Here is a 24,655-nt window from a genome sequence, read left to right as displayed (position 1 = left end):
AAGACCATGTGACTGTAGGAGCAGAGTTAGACCATTCAGCCCATTGAGTCTGCTCCACTATTCCATCATGACTCATTTATTATCCCCCTCAACCCCATTCTCCTGCCTTCTCCCTGTAACCTGTGTTGCCCATACTAATCAAGAACCTATCAGCTGATTTAAATATACCCAATGATGTGGTCTCCACAGCCGTCCACTAGCCAGCCACGAATTCCACAGATTCACTACTCACTGGCTAAAGAAATTCCTCCGTATCTCTGTTCTAAATGGGCTTCACTCTATTCTGAGGTTGCATTTGGCGCCTTGTACTGTTTCATCAAAGTTAAGGAACAGGGCCTCATCACCCAACCAGGCACGTCTCAGCAATCAGAACTGACACCGAATTCAACGTTTCTGAATGACCAACTTGTATAAGAGCCAGACAGGTCTGATGAAAAATCATCAAATTAGAGTGTTGAGTCAGTTACCTCTCTCCACTGACGTGCCCCGACCTGCAAACCTCTGGAGTGCAGTGCTGTTTTATTTCAGATTTCCAGCATCTGCAATGTTTTGTAACTCTCAGTTCCTGTATTGATGGTTTTTGTTTGTTCCTCATCCTTTCCATTTTCAGTCACAGTTCCTCAAAACAGATCAGCTCTACACAAACCTTTGCCATCTCTCAGCCAGAAGCATCATCACTTGTGTTATTCAGTATCTTGTGGTTTCTGCCCTGTCGTGGACTTCCACTACATTTTCTCTGCTTCTTCCGCCCCAGCACCCGCTCTGCAACTTAGAACATGGTTTGATTCTAACTCACCTCAACTATGATGGCAGGTCATTGACTTGAAACATTAACTCTGTGCGTCTCTCTCCACAGACACCGCCTGACCTGCTGAGTATTTCCAGCATTTTCTGTTTTTTGTAAGGAACAACAGTTTGGTGAGTATCAATGGGTAGTAGCTGAGGAACTGAGGTCATGAGAGAGTGCTGCCCATTAAGAAGAGGAGATCACTCCATTGGTAACTTGGTTTGTTATTGTCACATATAGCAAGTTGCAGTATTACATACTGTTCATACGGAATAATTCGTTACAACTGTACATTGAGGTAGAACATGGTAAAACAATAACAGAATGCAGAGTAATGTGTAACAGTTGCAGAGGAAGTGCCGTGCAGGCAGACGATAAGGCGCAAGGTCATAGAGAAGTAAATTGTACGTCAAGAGTACTAGCATTTACTTAAGCCCATTATCTCTATTGGGGCATTGGCCACCAATGGTAATTTGCTAGTCTTTGGAGCTTCTGTTGGCATTTCTGTAGCTCTTGAGTTTTTATGCGATGGGGTTACTAGCCCCATGCCCAATTCTCCTTTCACAGCTGGGCTTTGGACCATCCATGGCAGACGTTTATTGTACTAGGGGACTGTTCAATAGTCTTATAATAGCTGGGTAGAAGCTGTCCTTGACTTTGGTGCTTCATGTTTTCACCCTTTTATATCTTCTGCTCAATGGGAGAGAGGAGAAGAGAGAGTGTCCAGGGTGGGTTGTGTCTTTGATTATACTGGCTGCTTCATTGAGGCAGCGAGAAATGTAGACAGAGTCCATGGAGGGGAGGCTGGTTTCCGTGATATACTGAGCTGTGTCCGCAACTCTGCGGTTTCTTGCAGTCATGGGCAGAGGAAGTATCTGAATGGGATGCTTTCTATGGTGCTTTGATTAAAATCAGTGAGGGTCGATGGGAACATATCAAATTTCTTTTGCCTCCCAAGGAAGTAGAAGCATGGTGATTTTTCTTAGCTGTGACGTCAAAATAGTTGAATGAGGACAGGCTATCGGTAATGTTTCCTTGTAGGAACCTGATGCCCTCAACAGCAGCTCCCTCTAAATTTACGGGTTCCCAACCTTTTTTGTGCTATGGTCCTCTACCATTAGCAGAGGGGTCTGTGGATCCAGGCTGGGAACCCCTGCTCTAAGATGTGGGGGATCATGGAGCTTAAGAAATGTAAGAATAGTAGGCATTAGGAATGGGAGATCATTGTCTAGACTGGAGGCAAGTTTGTCCAGTTAACTTAATTGAGTTATTTTAGCTAATGTAGTAGTGGAGAGCAATGCTCGGTGTGGTCGATGTGTATATACAGTTCTAAAAGGCATCTGATAAATACAACCTGTGTACTTACCATCAATACTGGAGCCGGAAAGCGAAGGGGCGATAGAAAACATTCGAGATTCTACAGATACTGGAAATTTTGACCAACACACACAAAATGCTGGACGAGCTCAACAAGTCAGGCAACGTCAATGGAGGGTATATACAGTTGACATTTAGGGCCGAAATCCTTCACTAGGATTGGAAAGGAAGAGGGAAGAAGCCAGAATAAGAAGGTGGGGAGGGGAAGGACTACAAGCTGGAAGGTGATGGGTGAGGCCAGGTGAGGGGGAAGGTAGGTGGGTGGAGGAGTGGGGTGAAGTAAGAGGTAGGAGGTGATGGGTGGAGAAGGTAAAGGGCTGAAGAAGAATCCTGACAGGAGAGACAGTGGACCATGGGAGAAAGGGAAGGAGGAAGGGAACCAGAGTGATGAGCAAGTGAGGAGAAGAGAAGGGTTGAGAGGTAACCAGACGGTTTTTTGAAAAAAAATACAGGAGGAGGGAGGAAATAGAAATTACCAGAAGTTAGAGAAATTGATCTTCAAGCCATCAGGTCAACGGTCTATAGTCCCACAGATCAAAAGTTGTCATGGTAACAGGCAATGGATATTTTGATTGAGGGAAGGCGTCTAGTGACAAAGTGGACATGGAGAGGATGTTTCCAATAGTGGGAGAGTCTAGGAACAGAGGGCACAGCCTCAGAGTAGAGGAACATCCATTTAGAACAGAGATGAGGAGGAATTTCTTTAGCCAGAGAGGAATTCATTGCCACAGAAGGTTGTGGAGACCAAGTCAGTGGGTATATTTAAAACGAAGGTTGATAAGTTCTTGATTGGTCAGGGCATCAGAGGTTACAGGGAGAAGGCAAGAGAATGAGGGAAAATAAATCAGCCATGATAGAATTGCAGAGCAGACCCGACAGGCCGAATGGCCTAATTCTGCTCCCAAGTTTTATGATCTTGTGTTCTTGTGGACAATTTCTTGTACAAGCTTCACAGTGAGTATTTGGGTAGACATGATCAAGTTCTAGATCTGTCAATGGCACAACGTGAATTCTTGAAGCAGTGAGAGGAAGACAACAACAGTGGCAGGGAGTGGGAAGCTCGTGCTTTAAGAGGAGCTGGAGATCTCCGTGTGCAGGAGCGGAAGAGCACTCATGAGGTTGGTTAGAGATCCAAAAAAATCAGCCAAGTTGCTGAGAGCAAAGTGGGAGGTCGGTGATTGCAAGGAGTGAGGAATAAGAAAAAAAGCAAAAGTAAAAACAGAAAATGCGGGAAACACTGGGGAGGACAGGCAGTTTCTACAGAGAGAGGAACGGCGGTAACGTTTCAGGTCGATGACTTTGCATGTAAACTGAGGAACGATGCAAATCAAACTTCTTTCAAACCAAAGAGGAGAAGGAGGATCAAGAGAACAAGAGGTGTGTCAGTGACCGAGAGAGAGATGCATTGATGCTGGTGCTGAGGCTCCAACTGGCTGGGGAGAACGTGGAGGCATGTTGCAGGTTGCACTGGCCAGTCCGGAGGGGATGTAGCTAAATGGAGATGAACGGAAGTGGAAGAGATGGGACAGAAACAAAAGCAACAATGGTGGAAGGGTGAGAAACAAACATTAATACAGATGTTAGAAATCTGAGATAAAGCAGGGAACGCTGGAAATACTCTGCAGGTCAGGTAGCATCTGTGAAGAGAGAAGTTAAGTTACTATCACAGATTGATAACCGCTTATCAGAACTGATCAGTTCTGACACAAACTGGAATGGCTGGCTATCCTGAAATCGTTGATTCATTGACTGCTGCAACTTTCCCAGTCAGAAGATAAAAAGCTCTTCCTCCAGCTTTCTTTGGGCTTCGTTGGAAGAGGCCAATATGGAGAGCTCAGAGAGGAAGTGTGACAGAGAATGAAGGTGGCAGGAGACCGAAAAGTCAGGGGTCATGCTTGCCAGTGGAATGGAAGTGTTCTGGTAAAGCAGCCTGCTGGTCTGTGTTGGTGTTTCTCCAGCAGAACACCACACCATGAACACCACATGCAGTGCATTAAATCTGAAGAAGCACTTCACCTGTGAGTGCAGCTGCTGGATGGTGGGAAGGGGGTGGGGGTGCAGCATACCCCTGAGGTTGCATGGGAGGGTGCAGTGGGAAGGGGAGTAGGCGCTGGTGAGGATGGAAATGGGAACCAGGTCCCTTTGATATGCTGAGAGGGCAAAGGGAAGGGGAAGATAGGTTTGGTGCCAACATCACAGAGAAAATTAAAGAGAATGATTCATGCGATGTGGGTGCGGGTGGGGTAGAAGATGAGGACTCTACTCTGGTTCTGGGTGGGAGGAGAGGGGGTCAAGAACAGAAGTGTGGGAAACCGAGTGGAAAGCCCTGACATGAGGGTGGAGGGGATACCATGGCTAAGGAAAACAGAAGCCACCTCTGTTGCTCCGGTGTGGAAGGTGTCTGAAACAGAACAAGTACAATGGAGCCTCCATTCTCATGCCTTGCCATTCTTCTCACTCGAACTCCACTCAGCCCACTTCCATCTCCTCCAGAATCCATGAACAGCTCTATCCTGGTAGAGCCATACTGTCCTCTTCTAAGACCATAAGATAATGGAGCAGGATTAGGCCATTTGGCCTATTGAGTCTATTCTTCCATTCAGTCATAGTTGATTTGCTTTTAACCTCATTCGCACACCTTCTCCCTGGAACATTTAAACCTCCCTTTCCCCCACCCCAAAACTTCATTACTGATCAAGAGCTTCCTTGCCCCACAGGACTTGTTCCTTCTTACCTTGTCTCTTTGTCCTGGTTTCAGTCTTCCCACCTGCTGCTTTCCACAGAGGCACTTACCAGATTACTCGACCCAAGTCCTCCTGCATCATCCCAACCAGAATTATTTGGAACTGCCCTGTGTGTATCAGTGCGGCTTCCCACTTTCATTAAAACTCTGATCATTTCATTACTTTAGCTACCAGTTTCTGCATCGTTCTCCATTTTCCATGACGATAGACTCTTCACTTTCTTGGCCTGTCTATCTCCACCTCAAGGAATATGCTAGTAACCATTGTCCATTCTCAGCCTATACCCCCTCCCATGGAGACCACCACACCTCCTCCAGCCCTCCCTTTCAGTCACTCCAGCTCCATCATATCTGTTCTGGAGACCTCACCTTCTACATCAATAGTTCCAAGATGGCTTCCTTTCTCTTTAACCGGTTCATTCTCTCTGTCAAAGTTGATGTGACTCTCAGCTACGTGTCTTCCACTTGCTGCTGTTCTGTTTCCAACCCCTCTCTTCCTTCCCAGAGCAAGGGTTAGGTCCTGCCATCTTCACCTTCTGCTCCACTAGCCTCCATATTCACTTGATTTCCTCCATGATAATCTACTGCCATTGACCACCAGACCAATCTTGCCTTCCTGAGAATCATTCCCTTAGGGTCTGCCTGGTTCACTCTGCTATCCTCTTCTCATCACTTTCCCATGCAACCACGAGAGTTTCAATACCTGCGCTTTGACCTCAACCCTCCCCCCCCCACACTGTATCCAAGGGCCTAGACAGGTGAAGCCACAATTTAGTCACAGCATCAGGGTCCTGCATATGTTATTCACAGTGTGATTGTCTTTAGCTGGAAAAAAAACAAACACAGAAAGCATGACTACTTAAGCTGAACACCTCCATTCCGCCATTTAGGATGATCTTGAGGATCCAGTTTCCTGTTGCTTCAGAGCTCTTCCTCTCCCCTCCCACTATAAGCTCTCTGATTTGGGTCTTTGAAATTGTTCCAACAAAGCCCAACGTCAATTGGAGATGCTCACCTTCTCCCTGGGTGTGTTGCAGCCTTCTAAGGTGACACTGAATTCAACAATTTCAGATTGTATGCCATTCCAGTTTGTGTCCAAACTGACCAGCTCCAGTTAAAGGTTATTGGCCTGTGATATTAACTCTGGATTTCCTCTCTTCATAGATGAGAACTGACCTGCTGAGAATTGACAATATTTTCTGCTTTAGTACAGGTTTCTGAGATCTGCTCAGTTTGTCTCACAGTTCCAGAGTTGCTTAGTTCTGTTTCTCCCACGATCTAGTTTCATTCACATCCTTCTAGCTGCACCTTCTTCAGACAGGGCAGTTGCAATTACTGATCTTCACCTCCTTCTGCCAGATGGTACCACCGCAATCTGTCTCTCCTGGTCTCCACCCTGTCACAGGCACTCCTGTGTTCTCTCCAGCACTGTCCCCTTCTCTGCAACTCCAAAGATGTTTGAGTTCCAACTTTCCTCAGTTCTGAGCAAAGGCCAACGACCTGAAACATTAACTCTGTTTCTCTCTCCACAGACGCTGCCTGACCTGCTGAGTATTTCCGGCATTTTCTGTTTTTTATAAAGAGCAAGAGATCTGTGATTATAAACAGCGAGAAAATGGTGAGTATAAAGAGTGATAGATGACTGACCTCAAAGACTAGAGGATCCCAGAGGTAGAGGTTCACCAGGATGTTGCCTGGATTAGAGAGCATGTCTTATGAGGATAGGCTGAACAAGCGAGGGCTTTTCTCTTTGGAGCGAAAGAAGATGACAGGTGACTTGATAGAGGTGTATAAGAGGCATAGAGTGGATAGCCAGAGACTTTTCCCCCCAGGGCAGAAATAGCTAATACAAGGTGCTGACTGGAGGAAAATATAGGAGGGGGATGTCAGAGATGGGGTTTTTTTTACACAGTGTGGTGGGTGCTTGGAACACACTGTCAGGGACGGTAGTAGAGGCATTAGGGACATTTAAGAGACTTTATCCTTACACAGTGAATGGCAGAACACTGGCAAGTGTTGTGGAACAGAGGGACCTGGGAGTACAAGTGCATAGTTCACTGAAAATGGCTATGCAAGTAGACAGTGGTGAAGAAGGCATTTGGCATGCTAGTCTTCAGTCAGGACATGGGAGTTTAGCAGTAGCCACGTTATGTTGCAGTTGTATATGTCATTAGGCCACATTTGGAGTATTGTGTATGATTTGGTCACCGTGTTATAAGAAAGACATTGCCAGTCTAGACGTGGTGCAGAAGAGATGTATGAGGATGCTACCTGGACTAAAGGGCCTGAGTAAAGGGAGAGATTGGCCTCGCTGTATCTTTATTCTGGAGTGTAGGAGAATGAGGAGTTTATAAAGTGAAGGTGGGTATAGCTAAAGTGAATTGTCTTTGTTTTCCCAAGACTGGGGAGTCCAAATCTAGAGTGAACAAGATGAGAGGAGAAAGATTTGAAAGAGACCAGAGAGTTAACTTCTTTACACAGAGGTAGTGAGTACCTGGAATGAGCTGCCACAGGAAATGATCAAGGCAGGTCTAATTGCAACACTTAAGAGGCATTTGGGTAAATGGTACATGAAAGGAAATGACTTGGAGGGTTATGGGTCAGCATGGGCATCCGGGACTAGCAGAGGCTAGCTGTTGGCAGCATGGATCAGTGGGGTCAAAGGGCCTGTTCCCATGCTGTGCGACTCTACAACAACATTGAAAGAAAAATGGAGGGCTATGTGGGAGGGAAGGGGTAAATTGATCTGAGAGTAGGCTAAAATGTCGACACAACATTGTGGGCCAAAGGGCCTGTACAGTGCTGTATGTTCTGCCCCTGAGTCACTGTGTATAGAGAGTGAAATAACCCAGTCTGAATGAGAGGAGGCTGTAAATGAAGTGTGGGTTAGGAAGTAGGACATCAGTCATAATCAGAAGTAGAATTCACTGAAAGTAGAGAGAGGAGATTGAGAATGAGGAACTGGAAACTGTCGAACATAAACAGCAGATGTGAGAGCTTGTAAAGTGTTTGAGGTTCCTAAGACACAAGAGATTCCACAGATGCTGGACATCTGCCTCAACACACACAACGAAGCTGGAGGAACTCAACAAGTCAGGCAGCATCTTTGGAGGGGAATAAACAGTCAATGATTCGAGCCGAGACCCTTCATTAGTATCCCAGGTGTTGGTCCGAAATCTCAACCTTTTATTCCCTTCCATAAATGCTGCCTGATCTGCTGAGTGCCTCCAGCATTTTGTGTGAGATTCCTAAGTATAGAGAGGGAGATCGTATCTTACAATAAAGCTTTTCAGAAGATGTAGCAAAGAGGCTTAATGAGGGTATTGCAGTTGATGTGATTATATATGGTTTTCCAAAGAGCTTCTGCTAATAGACATCATCCAAGTTTAAAGCAATGGAATCTGAATCAGAATCAGGTTTATTATCACTGATGTACAGTACATTGTGACATTTGTTTCGCAGCAGCAGTACAGTGCGATACATTAAACAATTCTGTATGTTACAATAAGAAATCTAGCACAAAAGGAGAGCAAAATAGTAAAGTAGTGTTCATGGGTTCAGGGACCATTCAGACATCTGATGGTGGAGAGGAAGAAGCTGTTCCTAAAATGTTGACAATATTGATCTCCAGGTTCCTGTACCACCTCCTCTATGGTAATGAGAAGAAGGTCTGTCCTGGATGAGGGTCCTTCATGATGGATACCACCTTCTTGAAGCACTGCATGTTGAAGATGTCCCGAAGTTGGGGAGACTAGTGCCCATGATGGAACTGGCTGAGTCTACAACCCTCTGCAGCTTTTTCTGATCCTGTGCAGTGGCCCTTGCATATCAGACAGTAGTGCAACCAGTTCTAATGCTTTTCACCGTACATCTGTAGAAATTTGGTGACATACCAAATCACCTCAAACTCTTAAAGAAATACTTTATACTTTATTGTCACCAAACAATTGATACTAGAACGTACCAACATCACCGCGATATTTGATTCTGCGCTTCTCACTCCCTGGATTACAAATATTAAATATTTAAAATATTAAAAATAGTAAAAATTAGTAAATATTAAAAAATTAAATTATAAATCATAAAAAATAGAAAAATGGAAAATAAGGTAGTGCAAAAAAAGCCGAGAGACAGGTCCGGATATTTGGAGGGTACGGCCCAGATCTGGGTCAGGATCCGTTCAGCAGTCTTATCACAGTTGGAAAGAAGCTGTTCCCAAATCTGGCCATACGAGTCTTCAAGCTCCTGAGCCTTCTCCCGGAGGGAAGAGGGATGAAAAGTGTGTTGGCTAGGTGGGTCGTGTCCTTGATTATCCCGGCAGCACTGCTCCGACAGCGTGCGGTGTAAAGTGAGTCCAAGGATGGAAGATTGGTCTGTGTGATGTGCTGCGTCATGTTCACTATCTTCTGCAGCTTCTTCCGGTCTTGGACAGGACAGCTTCCATACCAGGTTTGTGATGCACCCTAGAAGAATGCTTTCTACGGTGCATCTATAAAAATTAGTGAGGGTTTTAGGGGACAGGCCAAATTTCTTTAGCTATAGTGTGAAATATAGCAGCTGGTGTGCCTTTTTTGTAACTGCAGCAATATGTTGGACCCAGGATAGATCTTCAGAGATGTTCACACCCAAGAACTTGAAGCTGCTCTTCCTTTCCATCACTGATCCCTTGATGAGGACTGGGGTGTGTTCCCTCGATTTCCCCTTCTTGAAGTCCACAATCATTTCTTTGGTCTTACTGACATTGAGTGCAAGGTTGTTGTGACACCACTCAACCAGCTGGTCTATCTCACTTCAGTATGCTACTTCATTATTATCTAAAATTCTGCCAAGAATAGTTTAGCAAATTTACAAATTTGGCAATTGGCAAAATTATAGATGGCATTTGAACTGTGGCTAGCCACACAGTCGTGAATGTAGAGAGAGTAGAGCAGTGGGTTAAGCACGCATCCCTGAGATGCACCAGTGTTGTTGGTCAGCGAGGATGAGATGATATGTTACTTCCTTTCCTCACTGACTGTGGTTTCCCGATGAGGAAGTCAAGGATCCAGTGGCAGAGGGACGAGCTGAGGCCTGGGTTTTGGAGCTGTTTATTAGTACGAAAGTTATGATGGTGTTGAATGCTGAGTTGTAATCAACAAACAGCAGCCTGACGTATGTATTACTATTGTCCAGCTGATCAAGGTGGAGTGGGGAGCCAGTGAGATTGCATCCGCTGCAGACCTATTGTGGCAATAGTCAAATAGCAGTGGGTCCAGGTCCTTGCTTAAGCAGGAGCTGAACTTGAAGCTCACCTTTTCCATTGCTGATCCCTCAATGAGGACTCGTGTGTGTATCCTTGAGTTCCCCTTCCTGAAGTCCACAGTCAATTCCTTGGGTCTTGCTAACATGAGTGCAAGGTTGTTGCTGCGACACCACTCAACCATTCAGTAAGAAGATTATAACATCACAGATAATGTCTCTTTGTCGACAGAGTAATGGTTGTGATGACAGCTGCTTTATTCGACTTGAAAGGAGATGGTAATGTGCCCCAGGGGCCAGTGTTACAACCATAGCTTTACTTTGCAGAGTGATCTTTGGATTTTGAGTTATTTTAAACTGTGATATGTGGTGGAGATATAGACAGGTCGGTGTAATGGCAGGCAGGGGAAAGATGAAATACAATGAAAGAAATGAGAAATGGCATCCAACATTAGGGAACTGCGCCAACCTGTCCTGGGTTGTGTGGGTCCTTAATAATGAATACTGCCCAAGTGTAACACTTTAATTGCTGTTGCATTAAAGCACTACACTAAGCACTATGCTGCCATGCCACCCTAAGTAGAGCTTGATTTATCTACCTTATCTATGCCTCTCATGGTTTTATAAACCTCCAAATGGTCCCCCCTCTGCGTCCTTCACTCCAAGGGAAACAGTCCCAACCTGTTCAGTTTTTCCTTATAAATGAAGCTTTCAAATCCTGGTAACATCCTTGTGAAAAGATATGACAGCATTGGAGAGCATGCGCCATAAAACATATGAGCAGAATTACCCATTTGGAGCATCGAGTCTGCCCACCATTCCATCATGGCTGAGGAATATAGGGAAGCAAGAAAGGAGCTTAAGAAGGGGCTGAGAAGAGCAAGAAGGGGGCATGAAAAGGCCTTGGCAAGTAGGGTAAAGGAAAACCCCAAGGCATTCTTCAATATGTGAAGAACAAAAGGATGACAGGAGTGAAGGTAGGACCGATTAGAGATAAAGGTGGGAAGATGTGCCTGGAGGCTGTGGAAGTGAGCGAGGTCCTCAATGAATACTTCTCATTGATATTCACCAATGAGAGGGAACTTGATGATGGTGAGGACAATATGAGTGAGGTTGATGTTCTGGAGCATGTTGATATTAAGGGAGAGGAGGTGTTGGAGTTGTTAAAATACATTAGGACGGATAAGTCCCCGGGGCTTGATGGAATATTCCCCAGGCTGCTCCACGAGGGTACAGAGGAGATTTACCAGGATGCTGCCTGGTCTAGAGAGTATGCATTATGATCAGAGATTAAGGGAGCTTGGGCTTCACTCTTTGGAGAGAAGGAAGATGAGAGGAGACATGATAGAGGTGTACAAGATAATAAGAGGAGTAGATAGAGTGGATAGCCAGCACCTCTTCCCCAGGGCACCACTGCTCAATACAAGGGGACATGGCTTTAAGGTAAAGGGTGGGAAGTTCAAGGGGGATATTAGAGGAAGGTTTTTTACTCAGAGAGTGGTTGGTGTGTGGATTGCACTGCCTGAGTCAGTGGTGGAGGCAGATACACTAATGAAGTTTAAGAGACTACTAGACAGGTATATGGAGGAATTTAAGGTGGGGGGTTATATGGGAGGTAGGGTTTGAGGGTTGGCACAACATTGTGGGCCAAAGGGCCTGTACTGTGCTGTACTATTCTATGTTCTATATTTATTTTCCCTCTCAATCTCATTCTCCTGTCTTCTCCCTGTAACCTTTGACACTCTTACTAAGCAAGAACCTATCAATCTCTGCCTTGAATACACCCAATGACCTGGCCTCCATAGCTGTACGTGGCAACAAATTCCACAAATTCACCACCCTTTGGCTAAAGCAATTTCTCCGGATCTCTGTTTTGAAAGGGCGCCCCTCTATCTTGAGGCTGTGCCCTCTTGTCCTGGACTCTTCCACAATGGGAAACATCCTTTCTACATCTACTCTGTCTAGGGCTTTCAACATTCAAAAGGTTTCAATGAGATTCCCCCCCCCCATCCTTCTGAATTCCAGTGAGTACTGACCCAAAGCCATGAAACGTTCCTCATATGATAACCCTTTCATTCCTGGAATCATCCATGTGAACCTCATCTGGACCCTGTCCAATGCCAGCACATATTTTCTAAGATGAGGGGCTCAAAACTGTTCATAATACTCAAGGTGTGAGGTGGTTCATTTTGGTCGGTCAAATATGATGGCAGAATATAGCATTAATGGTAAGACTTTTGGCAGTGTGGAGGATCAGAGGGATCTTGGAGTCTGAGTCCATAGGACACTCAAAGCTGCTACGCAGGTTGACTCTGCAGTTAAGAAGGTCTGCGGTGTGTAGGCCTTCATCAATGGTGGGATTGAGTTTAAGAATCGAGAGGTAATGTTGCAGCTATATAGGACCCTGGTCAGACCCCACTTGGAGTACTGTGCTCAGTTCTGGTTGTCTCACTACAGGAAGGGTGTGGAAACCATACAAAGGGTGCAGAGGAGATTTACAAGGATGTTGCCTGGATTGGGGAGCATGCCTTATGAGAATAGGTTGAGTGAACTTGGCCTTTTCTCCTTGGAGCGACGGAGGATGAGAGGTGACCTGATAGAGGTGTACAAGATAATGAGAGGCATTGATCGTGTGGATAGTCAGAGGCTTTTCCCCAGGGCTGAAATTGGTAGCATGAGAGGGCATAGTTTGAAGGTGCTTGGAAGTAGGTACAGAGGAGACGTCAGGGGTAAGTTTTTTACACAGGGAGTGGTGAGTGAGTGGAATGGGATGCCAGTGGCGGTGGTGGAGGCAGATACGATAGGGTCTTTTGAGAGACTCCTGGATGGTTCCATGGAGCTTAGAAAAATAGAGGGCTATGGGTAAAGCCTAGGTAGTTCTAAGGTAGGGACATGTTTGACACAGCTTTGTGGGCCGAGGGGCCTGTATTGTGCTGTAGGTTTTCTATGTTTCTAAAGTGAGGCCTCAGCAGTGCCTTATAAAGCCTCGGCACCACATCCATCACATATGGCGAGAAGGCAGGTGTATGGGGTTGAGTGGGATCCGCGATCAGCCATGATGGAATGGTGGAGCACATTCGATGGGCTGAATGGCCTAATTCTGCTCCTATGTCTTATGATCTTGTGGTTTTATGGAATTGGATATGGTTGCTGTGTTTGAGGCATTTAGACAGACACTGAAATAGGCAAGGTGTAGAGGAATACAGTTATAATGTGGGCAAATAGAGTGGGTGGGCTAAAATGCCAGCATGGCATGGTGGGCCGATGGGCTTGTTGTGCTGTCCCATTCCATGACTCCAGAGAGGAAAGGCAAAAATTGTTCTGATTGGTGGAAGAGCCAAGAACCAGAGGAACATGGAACGAAGGCATTGTTGAAAGATTTTATTTCGAGATGCAGCTTTGTAACAGGCCATTGTGGGTGAGGGTGAATGTCAGCACCACTCAGTGAGTGGAGCTAGAAACAGACTAACAGCTTCCTGAGAGAGGGTTAAGCTGTAGAACATGGGAAGAGCTGGTGAAGTATCAGAGAGGAAAGTGTTAGAGAAGCAACACACATGTTCTGGAGGAACTCAGCAGGCAAGGCAGCATCCACAGAAATGAATAAACAGTCAGTGTTTTGGGCTGAGACGCATCTTCAGGACTGAAAAGGAAGGGGAAACATACCAGAATAAAATGGGGAGGGGCTAGCTAGAAGGTGATAGGTGAAGCCAGGTGGGTGAGAAGGGTCAAGGGCTGGAGAAGAAGGAATCTGATAGGAGAGAAGATTGGATTATAGGAGAAGGGGAAGGAGATGAGGACCAAGCAGATAGTGATAAGCAGGTGAGGAGGTAAAAAGAATAGAGGAAGAGGGGAGGTGGAAGGAAATTCTTTTTTTCCAGAAGGAGAAATCGATATTCATGCCATCAGATTGAAGGCTACCCAGACAGAATACAAGGTGTTGCTCCTCCAACCTGAGGGTGCCCTCATCTTGGCACAAGAGGAGGCCATGGACCGATATGTCGGAACAGGAAATGGAACTAAAATGCTTGGCCACTGGATGTTCTGCTTTTGGTGGATGGAGCAGAGGTGCTCGACGAAGAGGTCCTCCAATTTACAATGGTTCTCATCAAAGTAGAGGAGGCCACATTGTGAACACCAGACACTAGATGATCCCAGCAGATTTGCAGATGGGTGTTATAGAACATAGACCAGTACAGGTGTTTTGGCCCACAATGTTAATACAAGGGGCCATATGGAGGGCGATGTGGAAGGGAAGGGTTATATTGATCTTTAGAGTAGGTTAAAAGGTTGACACAACATCATGAGCCAAAGGCCCTGTACTGTGCAGCAACGTTTTATGTTCTGTGCCTCATGGAACATAGAACAGTACAGCAATGGACAGGCCATTCAGCTCATGGCATTGTGCATAATCTGTGCTAATTTATACTAAATATCCTCCTCCTGTGTATCATCCATATCCCCCATTCCCTTAGTATTTATGTCTATCTAAACACCTCCTAAGCTGCACCAGACTGCATGCTTCCATGACCACCCCAGTAACCCATTCCAGACATCTGCAACTCTCTGCGTAAAACATCTTGCCCCTCACTTACCTTTAAACTTCCCCCTCTCTACTCTGGGAAAAGGACTGACTGCGCTCCCTATCTCTTCCTCCCATAATATAAAAATCCTCTATCAGACCTCTCCTCAGCTTCTGATTTTGTCCAGCTTCTCTGTAGCACACTCCCTGTAATAGACAACAGGTGCAGGAGTAGGCCATTCAGCCCTTTGAGCCAGCACCACCATTCACTGTGATCATGACTGATCATCCACAATCAGTACCCTTTTCCTGCCTTCTCCCCATATCCCTTCACTCCACTATCTTTAAGAGCTCTACCTAACTCTTTCTTGAGAGAATCCAGAGAATTGGCCTCCATTGCCTTCTGAGGCAGAGCATTCCACAGAACCACAACTCTCTGTGTGAAAAAGTTTTTCCTCAACTCCATTCTAAATTGTCTACCCCTTATTCTTAAACTGTGGCCTCTGGTTCTGGACTCCCCCAACGTCGGGAACATGTTTCTTGCCTCTAGCGTGTCCAATCCCTTAAAAATCTTATATGTTTCAATCAGATCCCCTCTCATCCTTCTAAATTCCAGTGTATACAACCCTAATCCAGGCAGGGTGCTAGTAAAATCTTCTCCAAAGTCTCAACATCCTTCTCATAATGGGGCAACCAGGGCAAAGGAGACGGTATAAAAGTTGGAAATTATAAACAGAAGAGATTTTTCAGAGGCTGAAAAATCTTGAGCAACACACATAAAAAGCTGGAGGAGCTGAGCAGATCAGGCAGCATCTTTGGTGAGGAATAAAGAGTCAATGTTTCACCCTTAACCCATGACCTCTTGTTCTAGTCTCATCCAACCTCAGTGCAAAGAGTCTACTTACACTTACCTTGTCAATATCCATCATAATTTAATAACACATGATAGCGAGGGTAGGAATAGAATGAGATGGCAGATAAATGCACGGCTGAAGAATTGGGGCGGGGCACGGATTCAGATTTCTAGATCATAGGGACCTCTTCTGGGGCAGGTGTGAATTGTACAAAAGGGACAGGTTGCACTCGAATTCAGTGGGGACCAATATTCTTGCTGGCAGATTTATTAGAGCTGATGGGAGTGGTTTAAGCTAATATGGCAGGGCGATGGGAAACAGTATGATAGAGCTGAGGATGAACCAACAGGTTTACAAGTAGATGATGGATATAACATGAAAGTAAAGAAGGACTAGCCAATGACTGGGTACAAATGCAGACAGAACATTTGTACAGTCAAATTGTACCACATAGGCAAAATTCAAAAGAGCGAAGAATTTAGGACTGAAGATGCTGTATTTAAATGTGCGTAGCATTAGAATTAAGGTGGACAAGTTCATGGCACAATTACTTATTGGTTGGTATAACATGGGCATCACAGAGTTGTGGCTGAAAGAAGGCCATAGTTGGGAGCTTAACATCAAAGGATATACTTGGTATCGAAAGGACTGGCAGGAAGGCATAGGCTGTGGTGTGGCTCTGTTGGTAAGAAATGGAATTACACCCTTAGAAAGAGGTGACATAGGGTCAGAGAATGTTGAATCTTTGTAGGTGGAGTTAAGAAATTGCAAGGGTAAAAAATAATTATGGGAATCCTATATCGGCCTCCGAGAAATAGCCAAGATGTGGGGTTAAGATTGCAAAGGGAGCTGAAAAAGGCATGTAATAAGGGTAATGACACAATGGGACTTCAATATGTAAGGGGATTGGGAAAATTAGGTTGGTGGCAGATTGCAAGAGAGGGAATGTTTTGAATGCCTATGAGATTACTTTTTAGAGCAGCTTGTGCTTGAGCCTACTTGGGGAAAGGCTCTCTTAGGTTGGATTCATACTGCAATTTAAGAGGAAGAAGCCACAGTCCCATGTATCAGTATCACAGTGGAATAAAGGGAATTACAGAGGCATGAGAGAGGAGCTTGCCCAGGTGGATTGGAGGGGAATATTGGTGGGGTTGAAGGCAGAGCGGAAATGGCTGAATTTTCTGGGAATAGTTCACAAGGTGCAGGATAGATATGTCCCACAGAAGAAGTTCTCAATGGCAAGGGTAGGCAATCATGGCTGACAAGGAAAATTGAGGACTGCATAAAAGCCAAGGAAAGGGCATATAAGGTAGCAAAAGTGAGTGGGAAGTTGGATGATTTGGAAGCTTTTAAAATCCAGCAAAAGGTATCTAAAAAAGCTATAAAAAGGGAAAAGATTAAATATGAGGGCAAACTAGCCAATAATATAAAGCAGGATACTAAAAGTTTTTTCAGTTATATAAGAACAAAAGGGAGGTGAGAGTTGATATTGAACCGCTGGAAAATGCTGCTGGTGAGGTAGTAATGTGGGACAAAGAAATGGCAGATGAACTTAATAGGTTCTTTGCATCAGTCTTCACTGTGGAAGACACTAGCAGTGCGCTAGAGGTCCGTGAGTGCCATTGCTATTATAAAGGAAAATGTTAGGCAGATTGAAATGTCTTCAGGTGGATAAGAAACCTGGACTAGATGGACTACATTTCAGAGACCTGAGAGAGATTGCTGAAGGGATAATGATGCATTGATTCTGGCATGGTCCTGAAGGACTGGAAGATTGAAAATGTTACTCCACTCTTCAAGAAGGAAGGAAGGCAAAAGAAAGGTAATTATAGGCCAGTTACCTAATCTCAGTGGTTGGGAAAGTGTTGGAGTCCATTATTAAGGAAGAGATTTCAGGGTACAGGTACTTGGAGACTACAGTAATAATGAAATGAGTCAAAGTCAGCATGGTTTCTGTAAAGGGAAAATTTGCCTGACAAATCTGTTAGAGTTCTTCAAGGAAGTAACAAGCAGGGTGGACAAAGGAGAGGCGGTGGATGTCATTTACTTGGATTTTCAGAAGACATTTGATAATGTGCCACACATGAGGCTGCTTAAATCCTATGGTGTTCGAGGAAGGATACTGGCATGGATAGAGGAATGGCTAACAGGCAGGAGGCAGCGAGTGGGAATAAAAGGGGCCTTTTCTGGTTAGCTGCCAGTGACTAGTGGTGTTCCACAGGGGTCAGTATTGGGACTGCTGCTTTTCACATTGTCAGTGATTTAGATAGTGGAATTGGTGGCTTTGTAGCAAATTTTGCAGGTGATACGAAACTAGATGGAGGTTTAGGTAGTGTTGAGGAAGCAATGCAATTGCAGCAGGACTTAGACAAATTGGAAGAAAAGTGGGCAAAAAAGTGGCAGTTGGAATGCAGTGTTGGGAGATGTATGATAACACATTTTGGTAAAAGGAACAATAGCGTGGACAATGATCTAAATGGGAAGATAGTTCAAATATCAGAGGTGCAGACGGACTTGGGAGTCCTCATGGAAGACTCTCAGAAGGTTAATTTACAGGTTGAGTCTAGTAAAGAAGGCAAATACAATGTTGGCATTTCTTTCATGGGGAATAGAATATAAAAACAAGGAGGTAATGCTGAGACATTTTGAGACTCTAGTCAGGCTTCACGGGCCCCATATCTCAGAAAGGATGTGTTGTCATTGGAGAGAGTCCAGAGGAGGTTCACGAGGATGATTCTGGGAATGAAGAGGTTTAACATATGAGGAGCATTTGGCAGCATTTGTGCCAGTGCTCACTAGAATTCAGAAGAATGCGGGCGGGGTGGGGGGGGTGCGGGATCTCATTGAAATCTACCAAATGTTGAAAGGACTAGATAGGGTGGATGTGGAGAGAATGTTTCCTCTGTTGGGGGTATCCAGAACTAAAGTGCACAGCTTTAGAATTGAGCAGCAACCTTTTAAAGCAGAGGTAAGGAGGAATTTTTTTAGGCAGAGAGTAGTAAATCTGTGGAATGCTCTGCTACAGACTGCAGTGGAGGCCAAGTCCATGTGTATATTTAAGGCGGAAGTTGATTGCTTCCTGGTCTGGGCATCAAAGGATATGGCGAGAAGGCAGGTTGAGTGGGATCCAGTATCAGCCATGATGGAATGATGGCAACACACATCAAAGTTGCTGGTGAACGGAATGATGGAGCAGATTTGATGGGCTGGATGGCCTAATTCTGCTCTTACATCTTATGGTCTTGTGGTTGGGATATTATATTGCAGTTTACCAGATATTGGTTAAGCCACATGTGCAATATTGTGTTCAATTTAGCCAGCTTTCTATAGGAAGCTGGAGAAAGTGCAAAAGACATTGAAGAGGACATTGCCAGGACTCGAAGGACTGGGTTGTGCAGAGAGCTTGGGCAGGTTGGAGCTTTATTCATTGGAACATAGGAGAATGAGGAAATGTTGTTATGGAGGGGTACCCTGGTAACGTAGTAGTTAGCGCAATGCTATTACAGCTTTGTGGGGGGGGGGTTCAGAATTCAGTTCAGGTGCCGTTCTGTAAGGAGTTTGTATGGTCTCTCTGGGTGCACCGGTTTCCACCCACAGTCCAAAGACATACCAGGTAGTAGGTTGATTGGTCATTGTAAATTGTCCTGTGATTAGGCTCGAGTTAAACAGGTGGGTTGCTGGGTGGTGAGGCTCATTGGGCTGGAAGGGCCTGTTCCGTGCTGTATCTCTAAACATGTAGACAGGTGTATAATATTTTGCCCCTCAAGATTTTATACACCTCTTTTTCCCAGGGCTGGGGAACTAGAATTTTCTTGTATTTCTTTATTTGCCTGCAAGGAAATAAATCTCAGGATAGTGTATGGTAACATATACAAACATTGATAATAGACTTTGACTTATCTTTACGTTGATCTTAGAGAGCATAGGTTTAAGGTGAGAGGGGAGAGGTTTACAGGGGATCCGAAGGACAAGTTTTTTGCCTACAGAGTGGTCAGTATATAGAATGAGTTGCCAGGGGAAGTGGTTGAGGCCGTTATATCAACCACATGTAGAAGACTTTGGCAGCTGCATGGATAGGAAAGGCTTAGCAGGACGAAGTCACACTTGAGTTGACTGTCACATGTACAAGTCAATGTGTGCACAGGTGCAATGAAAAACTCGCAACAACATCACAGGCACACAGCATGCACAAGAAAAACAAAAAGTAAACGTAAATTATACACTTTTTTTTACAAGAAAGAGCACAATTAGAATGCAAAAAGTCAATTTCAGTGCAATGTGGTCAAAGTTCAAAGTAAATTTATTATCAAAGTACATATAAGTCACCATATACGTACAACTCTGAGATTCGTTTTCTTGCGAGCATATGCAATAAATACAAGAAACACAATAGAATCAATGATAAACCACACAGAATAAGATGGGCAAACAACCCCAGTGCAAATACAAAATGGAAGAAAGAAAAAATAATCAAATAAGCAATAAGTATCGAGAACATGAGATAAAGAGTCCTTGAAAGTGAGCCCATAGATTGTGGGAACAGTTCTGTGATGAGGCAAATGAAGTTATCCCCATTAGTTCAAGAGCCTGATGGCTGAGGGGTAACAACTGTTCCTGAACCTGGTAGTGTGGGACCTGAGGCTCCTTCCTGATGGCAGCATGGAGAAGAGAGCATGGCCTGGCTATGTGCTATATTGAGGTAGTGACTAAAGTTGTGCTGAGTGATTCAAGAACTGAATGGTTGAAGGAAAGTAGCTCTCCTTGAACCTGGTGATGTGGGACTTCAGTCTTCTGTACCTCCTACCTGATGTGAGCTGTGAGAAGATGGCATGGCCTGAAGGGTGGGGATTTTAATGATGGAGGCCTCCTTGAGGCAGCATCTCCTGTTGGTACTACCGATGGTGTCAAACTCCAAACGCAGGCAAATGGGACTATCTTAGAGAGGAATCTTAGTTGGCATGGACCTGTTGGGCCAAAAGGCCTGTTTCTGTGCTGCATGGTACTATAAATTTAGGGCAGAAATAGAGGTCAATCTGGACCAAGATCCAGTCGGCAGAGAATTTATGGAAATGTGCTCTTGTTTTATTTGCACTACCTTACTTTCCCTTTTCTATTTTCTATTTATGATTTATAATTTAAATTTTTAATATTTACTATCGATTTCTACTCCAGGGAGTGCGAAGTACAGAATCAAATATCACTGTGATGATTGTACGTTCTACTGTCAGTTGTTTGGTGACAATAAAGTATAAAGTGAACTATAAAGTACAAATGTGCAAGCAGGCTGAGCTGACACCTCCGGCTACTTATGCTCCAACACTCGTACACCCCTTGGTCAAGTTCAATGTCTCTAATTTTAAAATGTCTCTGACATTTTAGCTTGTTAGAGACCTATTAGCCTGACATCAGTGGTTGGAAAGCTGTTGGAATCGATTGTTAGGGATGAGATTACGGAGTACCTGGAGGCACACGACAAGATAGGCCAAAGCCAGCATGATTTCCTGAAAGAAAAATCCTGCCTGACAAACCTACTGCAATTTTTTGAGGTAATTACAAGCAGGGTAGACAAAGGAGATGCAGTAGATGTGGTGTACTTGGATTTTCAGAAGGCCTTTGACAAGGTGCCACACATGAGGCTGCTTAGCAAGATAAGAGCCCATGGAATTACAGGGAAGTTACTAGCATTGGTGGAACGTTGGCTGGTTGGCAGAGAACTGAGAGTGGGAATAAAGGTGTCCTATTCTGGCTGGCTGCTGGTTACCAGTGGAGTTCCACAGGGGTCAGTGTTGGAACCGCTGCTTTTTACGATGTATGTCGATGACTTGGACCATGGGATTAATGGATTTGTGGCTAAATTTGCCAATGATACAAAGATAGGTGGAGGAGCGGGTAGTGTTAAGGAAACAAAGAGCCTGCAGAGAGACTTAGATAGATAAGGGTAATAGGCAAAGAAGTGGCAAATGAAATACAGTGTTGGAAAATGTATGGTCATGCAATTTGGTGGAAGAAATAAACGGGCAGACTTTTATTTAGATGGAGACAGAATTCAAAATGGAGAGATGCAAAGGGACTTGGGAGTCCTCGTACAGGATACCCTAAAGGTTAACCTCCAGGTTGAGTCAGTAGTGCAGAAAGCGAATGCAATGTTGGCATTTATTTCTGGAGCTATAGAATATAAGAGCAGGAATGTGATGTTGAGGCTCTATAAGGCACTCGTGAGACCACGCTTGGAGTATTGTGTGCAGTTTTGGGCTCCTTATTTTAGAAAGGATATACTGACATTGGAGAGGGTTCAGAGAAGATTCTTGAGAATGATTCCAGGAATGAAAGGGTTACCATATGAGGAACATCTGGCAGCTCTTGGGCTGTATTCCCTGGAATTAAGGAGAATGAGGGGAGATCTCATAGAAATATTCCAAATGTTAAAAGGCCTGAACAGATTGGATATGGCAAAGTTATTTCGCATGGTAGGGGATTCTAGGACGAGAGGGCACAACTTCAGGATTGAAGGGCGTCCATTTAGAACAGAGATGCGGAGAAATTACTTTAGTCAGAGGGTAGTAAATCTGTGGAATTTGTTACCACAAGCGGCTGTGGAGGCCAAGTCATTGGGTGCATTTAAGGCATAGATAGGTTCTTGATTAGCCAGGGCATCAAAGGGTATGGGGAGGAGGTGACTGGAAGAATTGGATCAGCCCATGATTGAATGGCGGAGCATACTTGATGGACCGAATGGCCTACTTCTGCTCCTATATCTTATGGTCTTATTTTGCAGTTGAAAGCAGCCATCTCTTACCAAAAAGAAAGCACAGTGGATTCTGGTTAATTGGGACATCGGTTAATTGGGCTGTCAGTTACTTGGTACAATTTTTAAAGAACAAAAACTAATTGAGAAAATAGCCAGGATTTCCTTTGTTTATCCCAGGGTTCTGAAAGAGGTGGCTGAAGAAATTGTGGAGGCATTAATAATGATCTTTCAAGAAGCACTAGATTCTGGAATGGTTCCGGAAGACTGGAAGATTGCAATTGTCATTCCGCTCTTCCAAATGGGGAGAGAGGTAGAAGAAAAGAAACTATCTGCCAGGTAGTCTGACCTCAGTGGTTGAGGAGATGTTGGAGTCGATTCTTAAGGATGATAAAATATGCTACAAATCTTGCCTGACAAATCTGTTGGAATTCTTTGAAGAAATAGCAAGCAGGATAGACAAAGGAGAATCTGTTGATGTTGTGTACTTGGATTTTTAGAAGGTCATTGATGAGGTTCCACATATGAGGCTGCTTACCAAGCTATGAGCCCATGGTATTACAGGAAAGATTCCAACGTAGATAAAGCAGTGGCCAATTGGCAGGAGGCAAACAGTGGGAATAAAGGGAACCTTTTCTGGTTGGCTGCTAGTGATTAGTGGTGTTTCACAGGGTCTTGGGTTTGGACTGATTCTTTTTATGTTATATGTCAATGATTTTGATGATGGGATTGATGGCTTTGTTGCAAAGTTTGCAGACAATATAACGATAGGTGGAGGGGCAGGTAGTTTTGAGAAAGTAGAGAAGCTACAGAAGGACAGACAGATTAGGAGAATGGGCAGAGAAATGGCAGATGGAATACAGTGTTGGGAAGTGTTTGGTCATGCACTTGGGTGGAAGAAATGAAAATATTGACTATTTTCTAAATGGAGAGAAAATACAAAAAACTGAGGCACAAAGGGACTTGGGAGCCCTTGTGCAGTACTCTGTAAAGGTTAATTTGAAGGTTGAGTCTGGTGAGGAAGGCAAACGCAATGTTATAATTCATTCCAAGAGGAGTAGAATATAAAAATAAGAATGTAATGTTGAGACTTTATAAAGCACTGGTGAGGCCTCACTTGGAGTATTGTGAAAAGGTTTGGGCCCCTTATCTTATAAAGAATGTGCTGATACTGGAGAGGGTTCAAAGGAGGTTCATGAAAATGATTCCAGGATTGAATGGCTTGTCATATGAAGAGTGATTGATGGCTCTGAGCCTGTATTCACTGGAATTCAGAAGAATGAGGGGTGACCTCGTTGAAACCTATTTAATGGTAAAAGGTCTTGATAGAGTGGATGTGGCAGGGATGTTTCCTATAGTGGGAAGGTTTAAGAGTAGAGGACACAGCCTCAGAATAGAGGAGCATCCTTTTAGAATAGAGATTAAGAGGAATTTCTTTAGCCAGAGAGTGGCGGATCTGTGGAATTCTTTGCCATGGGCAGCTGTGAAGGTCAAACCTTTATGTATATTTAAGGTAGAAGTTGATAGATTCTTGATTGGTGAGGGCATGAATGGATATGGGGAGAAGGCAAAGATTGGGGCTGAGAGGAAAATTGGATCAGCCACGATGAACTTTCCTCTATGCTCCAATCTCCTGCTTTCCCCCCCATCCCTTCATGCCCTGACCAATCAAGAACTGAATTGAATTGAATTAAATTGACTTTTATTTCTTACATCCTTCACATACTCGAGGAGTAAAAATCCTTACGTTACTTCTCCATCTGAATGTTCAATGTGCAATTTATAGAAATTTGTAATAAATAGTATGTACAACAGGACAGTCAATATAGCATAGAGATACAACTGTATCAGCATGAATTAATCAGTCTGATGGCCTGGTGGAAGAAGCTGTCCCAGAGCCAGTTGGTCCTGGCTTTAATGCTGTGGTACCGTTTCCTGGATGGTAGCAGCTGGAACAGTTTGTGGTTGGGGTGACTTGGGTCCCCAGTGATCCTTTGCACCTTTTTTACACGTCTGTCTCTATAAATGTTGTGAATAGCGGGAAGTTCACATCTAGAGATGCACTGGGCTGTCTGCAACACTCTCTGCAGAGTCCTGCGATTGAGGGAATTACAGTTCTCATACCAGACAGTGATGCAGCCAGTCAGGATGCTCTCAATTGTGCCCCTGTAGAAAGTCCTTTGGATTTGGGGTCTCATGCCAAACTTCTTCAACCGTCTGAGGTGAAAGAGGCGCTGTTGTCCTTTTTTTCCACCACACAGCTGGTATGTACAGGCCACGTGAGATCCTCCGTGATGTTTATGCTGAGGAATTTAAAGCTGTTCACCCTCTCAACCCAGGATCCATTGATGTCAACAGGGGTTAGCTTGTATCCATTCCTCTTGTAGTCCAC

General features: G+C 44.4%; 1 protein-coding gene across 7 annotated transcripts in view; it reads left to right on the top strand.

Annotated features, from left to right (window-relative positions):
* flt4 (fms related receptor tyrosine kinase 4) overlaps positions 1 to 24,655 on the top strand; it is a 267,177-nt gene that overhangs the window by 84,099 nt on the left and 158,423 nt on the right. For 2 of the 7 annotated variants that reach the window (XM_063053081.1, XM_063053082.1), the window contains one exon: positions 6,440 to 6,525. The exons of the other annotated variants lie outside the window; for them this stretch is intronic. The gene's annotated coding sequence lies outside the window, so the exon portion shown is untranslated. The remainder of the gene's footprint in view (positions 1 to 6,439; positions 6,526 to 24,655) is intronic. 7 annotated transcript variants of the gene reach the window in all.

The sequence above is a fragment of the Mobula hypostoma genome, chromosome 7 (assembly GCF_963921235.1).
Source record: "Mobula hypostoma chromosome 7, sMobHyp1.1, whole genome shotgun sequence".
Lineage (NCBI taxonomy): Eukaryota > Metazoa > Chordata > Chondrichthyes > Myliobatiformes > Myliobatidae > Mobula > Mobula hypostoma.
This window is presented reverse-complemented; position numbering and strand designations above follow the sequence as displayed.